Here is an 8,677-nt window from a genome sequence, read left to right as displayed (position 1 = left end):
TTCAGCATGCTGCATTTAAATCTATTTTGGTATATTTAAAAGTAAATATGGTATAAAAGAAAAATGTCATACGACAACCATAGTCAGCACATACTAAAGTAAAAAAACTGTAGACTAATGGCAAATTAGCGAAAAATAAACACAACAAACGTTGTGCATATTAAATTTACTCACTTTTTCATTGTATACTAACATTAATAATAAAATTTGCAATAAATAACTCAAAAAGGTCATAGTTTCTTTTGTTTATTTACAAACATGTGTTTGTGATCAGCTGATCTTCTTACTTGCAAGTTTTAGCTGGGAAAAATTTTTCCAGCAGAAATTTGCAGCTCTCTTTCCCATTTTGCTCTCTCAATTTCCCCCACTTTGCAAGTTTTTTGGGTACGAGAACGCAAAACCAGTAAAAGTTTTCTAATTATTTTTTCAAATTATTGTTGCTTTTCCACAATAAAAATTTTCATTTAAAATGGCCTCGAGCTCAATATAAATTGTTGAATATAATTGTAATGAAGGCCAAAAAAGTAACAAAAATAAATAACTTAAGGACGAGCACACCTAAAAGTTAAACATTCTAAAAATAGAATTATTAGCAAAAACCAACAATACCAACAACCACATGATCAAGTGAATTGCAGCGGAATAGCTGCGCTTGATTGTGTTGGCATAACAAAAATGAAAATAGTGGAAAAAAGCAAACGATAATTTACAAGGCGTACTTAGCACGGTGCCTAGGCAACTGGCTGAGTCAGTGGGATCGTCGGTTCGAATCCTACTGAAAAGATAAGACGATGAGGAAATGTGGTGATTTCCGAAATAGCTATCACTTCAGCCATTTTTTCAAACTATTGTTGCTTTTCCACAATAAAAATTTTCATTTAAAACGGCCTCGAGCTCAATATAAATTGTTGAATATAGTTTTCTAAAACTTTAGATAGTTGGGCGTACGAGTACACTCCTATTATATTCATTTAGAGCATATATGTAATACTCCTATATTGGCAGTAAGAGCTAGTACCGTCCGAAAACACTACAGTACAGATATATCAATAAACACGTACGAAAGAAAAGGAACACATACGTTTATAAATAAACATGTACACGACACATTTACAAAACCGGCACTCAAGTACACAATACGTTGACAAAAACAGTACTAGACTGTCTCGTTTTGATTTCGGAATGCTTACATTGAGATGTCAGCTTACTATCAATATAGAAGTATTACATATATGATTTAGAGCCCTAATAACGGGGGCGAAATCATAATATTTAGATTTAGCAACTTTAACATGAAATGGTAGATGAAACCGTAACGTTCTATTAGGTGTATTGAAGCATATTAGCCCCAGAAGTTCCGGAGAATCAATGGAGCCCCTGATAATATCATATATGAACATTGAGGAATGGATGGATCTTCTACTAGCAAGAGACTTAACGTTAATAAGCATACACCGAGCAGCGCAAGACGGAACAGGCTCATTAAAATGAAGCGATTGCAGAGCAAACCGAATAAAACTTATCTGCACACTTTCAATTCTTAGGGAATGAGACGCATATATCGGATTCCAAATTATGGATGTGTATTCCAATTTAGACCGCTGTAAAGCAATTTGCGAGTATATGGATTTTTAAAATCTCTAGCATAGCGCTTCATGCAAGCTAAGTTAGAATACGCCTTAGGAATGATGTAATTGATGTGGTTAACAAAGGTTAATCCCGAATCAAAGAGCACTCCTAGATCCAGGAATTCAGCAACATTGCCAAGCTCAACACATGAGACTGAGTATTTTGAAGGTATTAGATTCCGTGATTTAGACAAGGTCATATGGAAACATTTATTAATATTAAGAGACAGTTTATTTCTAATGCTCCAATCAGTTAGCTTATTTAAGTCACATTGAAGTGCATACAAATCTGACGGGCAGGTAATCTTACTAAAGAGTTTCAGGTCGTCCGCGTAAAGTAGAAATTCAGAATGACTAAAACAGGCCCCAATGTCGTTTATAAACAAAACAAATAATACAGCACCAAGAATACTACCCTGAGGCACACCCGAAGTGGCCACAGAGGGGTATGATTTAGAATTCTCTATTTCAACAAAGGAGATTCTATTAGTGATATAGGACCTTAACCATGATTGGAATACTGGGTGGAAACCGAGACTTTTAAGCTTTCCTAATAAAATGTGGTGCTATACGGTATCAAATGCTTTTGAGAAATCCGTATAAATTGTATCAACTTGCAAGCCGCATTTGAAAGCAGAGATACAGTACTCAGAAAAGACTGTCAAATTGGTAACTGTCGGGCGCCCACAAACAAAACTATGTTGATGCGGGACTAAAATTCGTTTGGTGGAGAAGCATAATTTTTCCTTGACTACTTAATAATATAATTTTTTATATCACTCTTATTACCGGATTTGAAAATCGGTGTAATAGAGGCAACCTTCCAACGATCTATAAAAATGCCTGTAGAAAGAGAGAGATTAAAGATATATGCTAAAGGCACTGAAAGAGACGAACTGCACTTCTTAAGCAAGAAAGAGGACAGTCCATCAAGATCTCTTTTTAGAGATGTCTTTAAGGCGGAGATGCCATTAACAACGTGGAGTTCAGTGACAGCCATTAATCCAAAGTCTGCAGAGTTAGAGGTATCTCAATTTGAAAAATTATAGCTATCAGTATCAGCGACAAAATTCGATTTGAAAAAATCTGCAAAAAGATTTACCGAATCTATCAAACCAGTAGACGACTTTTCGTTGAAGTTTAAATAAAGTAGGAATAGCACCCTTTTTTGGAACGATTGTATTTCCAGAAAGCTTTGGGGCTTGACTTTATCTCAAGTTCGTAACGAGCGATATAATTATTGTATAATAATTTGTTAAGCTCATTAAATTGGCACATAAAATTTACATATTTCTCTTTATGACTGATATTATCCGTGGCTTTATGTAATTTAAAATATTTGTTCCTTTTATTTTCTAACCTCTTTAGCTCTTTAGTGTACCAAGGTAGCTTGTGTATGCGAGCCTGAAGAAGAGAAAGATTGCTGTGGAGAGTTTTCTGAATGCTAAGTAGGAAGGCTTCAAAGCACTCCGAGACAGTTTTTGAAAGAAAAAGCGAATTCCAATTAATTTCGGATATGATTGAATTCAAAAGTTCGAAGTTGGCATTTCGAAAATCAAAAGACCGGGCACCGTCATTTGAGGATGAAATGTAATCGACAAATTTATGTGATAATAATAAAGGGACGTGATGCATATCCGATTAACAGATCGGAAAATTACTTTCATTTAGCTGGAAAATCATATTTTCATCTATAAAAATTAGGTCAAGAATATTACTAAGCTTATTTAGAAGGGAATTTATTTGGGTAAGATTGATGCTAAAAAGACTGTCCAAGAAGTTAATGTCATGGGAAAAATTTACATTAGTAGGTGTTAAGGTTAAGGTAAGGTAAGTTATTTAACAAATTAGACCAAACAATTCTATTTAAATTATAGTCTCCTAATATATAAAAATGGCTATCGAAATTCTTTTCATAAAGATTAATAATATTATTAACATGAAATGTATATAATGATTCTAAGCTCCAGGGTGGTATGTAGGATACAAAAATGAGCAGTTTACCAGACGTACCAGTAATGCACACACAAAGCTGATCAAGAAGGGACTCTTGGTTCATTAGCTGAATAATTGAAGACCTAAGAGTATGCCTCACCGCAATCAAAACACCGCCACCTCTCGGGAAACCAGTTTTGTTTGCATCCCTGTCTTTGTGATATGTTTGAAAGAGATTTGGGTCGAAAAATTCCGCATCAAAAAAATCATTGTTGAGCCAGGTGTCAACAATTACATAAACATCATAATCACAACGAGATGTAGCCAAAAATACTTCTTTACATTTCGTACGCATACCGGAAATATTTTGGTAATAAACATTTAAGCTAAAACTTTTTGAGATCGGACCATTGCGATTAGAGTTAGAATTAGGGTGGCAATTGCGACCCAGGCTGCTGCCTGGGAAAAAAAGCGAAACGGTTGGACATTGATGCCTACTGGCCATACATTTGGATCCAACAGCTTGTTGAAGAAAACTGAGGAAACGCCGAGTTTAAAGTTTATACTCTTCAAATTTTCCAGGGAATCTTCTTTTTTAACAAGCTTATAGCATGACAAACAATTACTGGAAATGCCAGAATGTTTAACAACATAGGCAATTATAGTTGACAGACGTTTTAAACGAAGAAATATGCAACCACTTTTTATTAAGATTAACATCTAGTTCAGTTGACATATTCTGACCAACAACTGCATTCTTAAACTTAGACACTTTCTTGTTGCGCACAGTAATCCAGTCGATGGGAGCAGAGTCTTTACGTGAGTCACGACGTACTCGTCCATCGATAGACGCAGAAAGCGGGGCGGAAGCAAAACCAATCTCATTATCTTTCATGCTGCATGCAGTCAGAATTGCCAGGTTGACATTTTTAACGTCATTTGGACGTTTTTTGTATCCTGTTGACGTTTGGACGTTTTTTGTGTTAAAAATGACGTTTTTTAACTTCCCAGTAATTTTTCTATCTATCTAGAAAATTTTCGGGTATGCAGTTTTGTAGCCCATTCAATTTTCAAGTCGCTAAACATTACCGTTGATTTTTTAGATTTTTTTTGTGGAGGGTGTTGCGCATTTTCTTCCATATAACACATGATCAAAATTTTTTTTTACATGGAAAAAAATCCGCAACACCCTCGACAAAAAAAAATCTAAAAAATCAACGGTAATGTTTAGCGACTTGAAACTTGCACTTTGTTATACTAAAATTGAATGGGCTACAAAACTGCATACCCGAAAATTTTCTATATATTCTAGTTAAAAATTTTGAAATTTTGATGACGATTTTTTTAAGTTTGATTAATTTTTTTGCAATTTGTGCAAGCTTTGCAACTTTTGTTATTATGGTTTCTGATATAGATTGAATTATATTTTAAATGAAAATTATTAAAAATAAATAAATGAATTTGCAAACAATATCGTTTTGAATTTCGTTGCTAATTAGTTGCACGCATCTGTATGTACCTTTGTCTACAATAAAAGTTTAATAAGAACAACTTTTTGTACATTCATTTGAAAAAGATGTTTTTGGGTAGGAAATGACGTTTTTTCAGACCAAGAGGGACGTTTTCTCATGCCGAAGACCTGGCAACACTGCATGCAGTAGTCAAATTGGTGGGATCGTTGGCGGAGTTTTCAGCAGCTTCGACGTCGCCATTAGCAGAATCACGACGTACAATTCCATATGTTTATGTAAATTCTTTGTAATTGTTTATACATTTGTACGTGCAATGGCTCACAGTCGATATGAGCCTGTGATATGTTTTATAGTATTTACAACGTTTTTTTAATTTTCTTGAATTAAAGCAACTGGCTTACTTCACTGTGGCCACTGTAAGTTAATGGATAAATTTTTTGTTACATAAATGTATGTACCTGCATTTAGTCAATAAAGTTTAGGTACAGAGAGTTTTTTGCAATACGGTCAACTGTTTTTTATTTAATTTTTTTTGCTAAGTCTTTATACAAATATTATTAATTCTACGACAAAAACCCCAAAAAGTCAGAATAATCGTAAATTTGGTAATTTGGGACTCTGATTTTTGGGGTTTTCGTCGTAGTATTAATAATATTTGCATAAAGACTTAGCGAAAAAAAATTTTTCGAAACTCTCTGTACCTACACTTTTTGTGATTAACTAATTTCAGAAGTTTATAATTTGTTGAATCAAACGCGACCAAATGTCGAAAAATACCTCTATATATGTATATAGAAATTGAAATTGTTTTTAGATTGAATGCATCAAAATTTTCTTTATCATTTTTTGCGCCTTGTGTGTTGCCGTCTTTAAAAAAAAAATAAAGTTAAGTACCAATGTTCAATTCGAGTTGAAATGAAAAAACAGCTAGTACATATGTATAATCTAAAAATATGTTCTTATTTGGACTAGATTAAAACAAGTCAATGTATGGCTAGACAGGAACTGGCCGAAATCGGACTAGATGGAAACAAGTCAATGTTCCTGCAGGGTCATTTTACCACTTTTCACAAACAAACAGAAATAACAATGGCTGACAGTAAGAGCAAATGTGTGCTGCCATACTTCTCGAAGCTATAAAATACAACTATAAACCATATCATTTTCGTTTTTGATTCAAAATTTGCGCCTGCTGGGCTTTTTATCATAAAATCAATACTTCGATAAGTAATGAAAATTTTTAATTAAAAATCGCGCGATTTTTTATAACAAATTTCGCCTGAGGGCTATAATCACTAAGCGCGGCCGAAGGCCGCCTACGCAGAAAGGTGTTCTCTGCAAAAGGTGTTCTGTCCCTTTTCTTTGGCAACACAGAAAGGAGAATTCTACGTTGTGAGCAGTGTTGCCAGTTCTTCGGCATGAGAAAACGTCCCTCTTGGTCGGAAAAAACGTCATTACCTGCCCAAAAACGTCTTTTTCAAATGTATGCACACAGAATTGTTATTATTAAACTTTTACTGTATACAAAGGTACATACATAAGTAAGGTGTATTATAATGTCATTTTGATAGAGCACATTTCAATTCATTGTAAACTGGTTTGAAATTGTTTATAAAAAAATCATTTATATATATATGATTAAATCATCAATATTTTGGTCGATTGTGGCTGTTTTTCTTTCGTTTATTTAATGTTTATTATTTTTCCATAAAAGCCAAGCTCATTATATAACAAACAAAATATAAATCCACATTTAAAACTTTGTGCAAAAATTATAAAAATTCTGCAAAATTTCAGCTAAATTTTCAAGTTTTTATTCGGATTTTAACGAATTTTTTTGAGTATGCAGTTTGATCGCCCATTATTTTCCAGGGTAATAATGTGCAAGTTTTAAGTTGCCAAAGAATCGCGTTGACTTTTAATATTTTTTCTCTCTTGTAGACATTTGGTTAGGTGGTCGATTGTCGAAAATGCTAAATTACGTTCTGCTAGGAAGGAACATAGCAATATTTCAGGTTTTTTTGCGTTCATTCCATTTTCAATGAAGTCTTAAAAAAGTTGCCTACTTTTTTATAACTTTTTATGCTGCTTTTGCGGTGCTTTTGCGAGCGTGCGTGTTGCAATATGTAGATCTGCTCTTCCTGATTTGGCTTTTAGGGCCGTTTGCACCATGTCTAGTTAATTCTATCCCCGTTAAACATCTTTATCGACGTTATCGACACCCATCATATAAAATGTGATCGATAAAGCAGTTAACGTGCTTAACTGAAGGATGTACCTCCAGTTAGCGTTAACTAGACATGGTGCAAACGGCCCTTAGTGTGCACTTGCTAACATTGCAATAAGCCTCGTAACCTCAAGTGTTTAAAAAACCAGCCTTTTAACGCGGGATCCTTAGTCCAAGAATCAAAAAAAAAATGCGCATGCGCTTGGTATTCATCGTATTTAAGTCATTTGTGTCCCAAGGACACATTTTTTTTGAAGAAGCTGCTGCAAAAAAACAAAGCTTGTTAAGATTTATTAAGAAAATAATTAAAAATCAGTTCTACTTACTTGATTTAGTAACATAGAAAAATTACTGGGTAGTTAAAAAACGTAATTTTTTGCACAAAAAACGTCCGAACGTCAACAAGATACAAAAAACGTCCAAATGACGTTAAAAACGTCAACCTGACAACGCTGGTTGTGAGGGTTATAATCCCTAAGAGCGGCCGAATGCCGCCTACCCAAAAAGGTGTTCTCTGCAAACGGTGTTCTGCCCCTTTTCTTTGGCAACACAGAAAAGAGAATTCTACGTTGTGAGGGTTATAATCCCTAAGCGCGGCCGAAGGCCGCCTACGCAAAAAGGAGTTGGACGCACAAAAACTTTTTTAATAGAGTGGCAGCAGCAATTTACTTCCATTTTATTTTTAACAGTTGCCACTAGTTTTCCTCCATGTTATTTATATTAACAACGCAAGATTGTTGTGCGGATTTTCACCATCGGAATTCGCTATTAAATACAGAATTTCTCAAAAGTGTGCACTTAAAACATCACAAATAGGAGCGTTCCTTATCTCCCAGAAATAGTCAGAAAAAGTCCGAAGTAGTCAGATTTAGTCCAAAAAGCGTTCCTTAACTCGAAAATGACAGCAAAAATGAGAGAGCAACAATCAGTAAGAGTGACTCTCATTAGTCCGAAGTAGTCAGATTTAGTCAGAAGAATTTTTTTGGCAAAATCCTGAAAAGTGTCAAACTCAACTGAATTTAAATTAACGGAAATTAAAGAACATGCAAAATGTGAGAATAATCCAAAAAGTAAAAAAGATGAATTGAAATTGGAAGGAGGTAAAAAATAATTGATATAGTAAGTGTTTATTGTGCTTGTGCTTATGTGTATGTGTTTTGTACATACATTTCTATTCTTATTTGACGTTAGTTTTGTTGTTGCCATACTTTGGACTAAAAATTTGGTTTTTTTGCGTTCCTTTACTTTTTCCTGTAATTCTCTTTTAGTGAGCGCATTTCGCTTACGCTCAGGCGTTTTGACACTTTTCAGATTTTAGTCCAAAAAGATAAGGAATGAACCTAATGTATAAAAACTAATGAATATGTATTCAGTTGAGTTCACTTACTCCATTTATTTGCGTCAAATTCATCAAA

General features: G+C 34.2%; 1 protein-coding gene across 2 annotated transcripts in view; it reads right to left on the bottom strand.

Annotated features, from left to right (window-relative positions):
* The window catches only part of LOC118749517 (methanethiol oxidase-like), a 98,841-nt gene that overhangs the window by 88,650 nt on the left and 1,514 nt on the right, over positions 1–8,677 (bottom strand). Inside the window, exon 1 of one of the 2 annotated variants that reach the window (XM_036484330.1) lies at positions 8,650–8,668. The exons of the other annotated variant lie outside the window; for it this stretch is intronic. The gene's annotated coding sequence lies outside the window, so the exon portion shown is untranslated. Of the gene's footprint in view, positions 1–8,649; positions 8,669–8,677 lie in introns of those variants that run through there. 2 annotated transcript variants of the gene reach the window in all.

The sequence above is a fragment of the Rhagoletis pomonella genome, unplaced genomic scaffold (genome assembly GCF_013731165.1).
Source record: "Rhagoletis pomonella isolate Grant_MI unplaced genomic scaffold, Rhpom_1.0 Rhpom_scaffold_00001, whole genome shotgun sequence".
Lineage (NCBI taxonomy): Eukaryota > Metazoa > Arthropoda > Insecta > Diptera > Tephritidae > Rhagoletis > Rhagoletis pomonella.
This window is presented reverse-complemented; position numbering and strand designations above follow the sequence as displayed.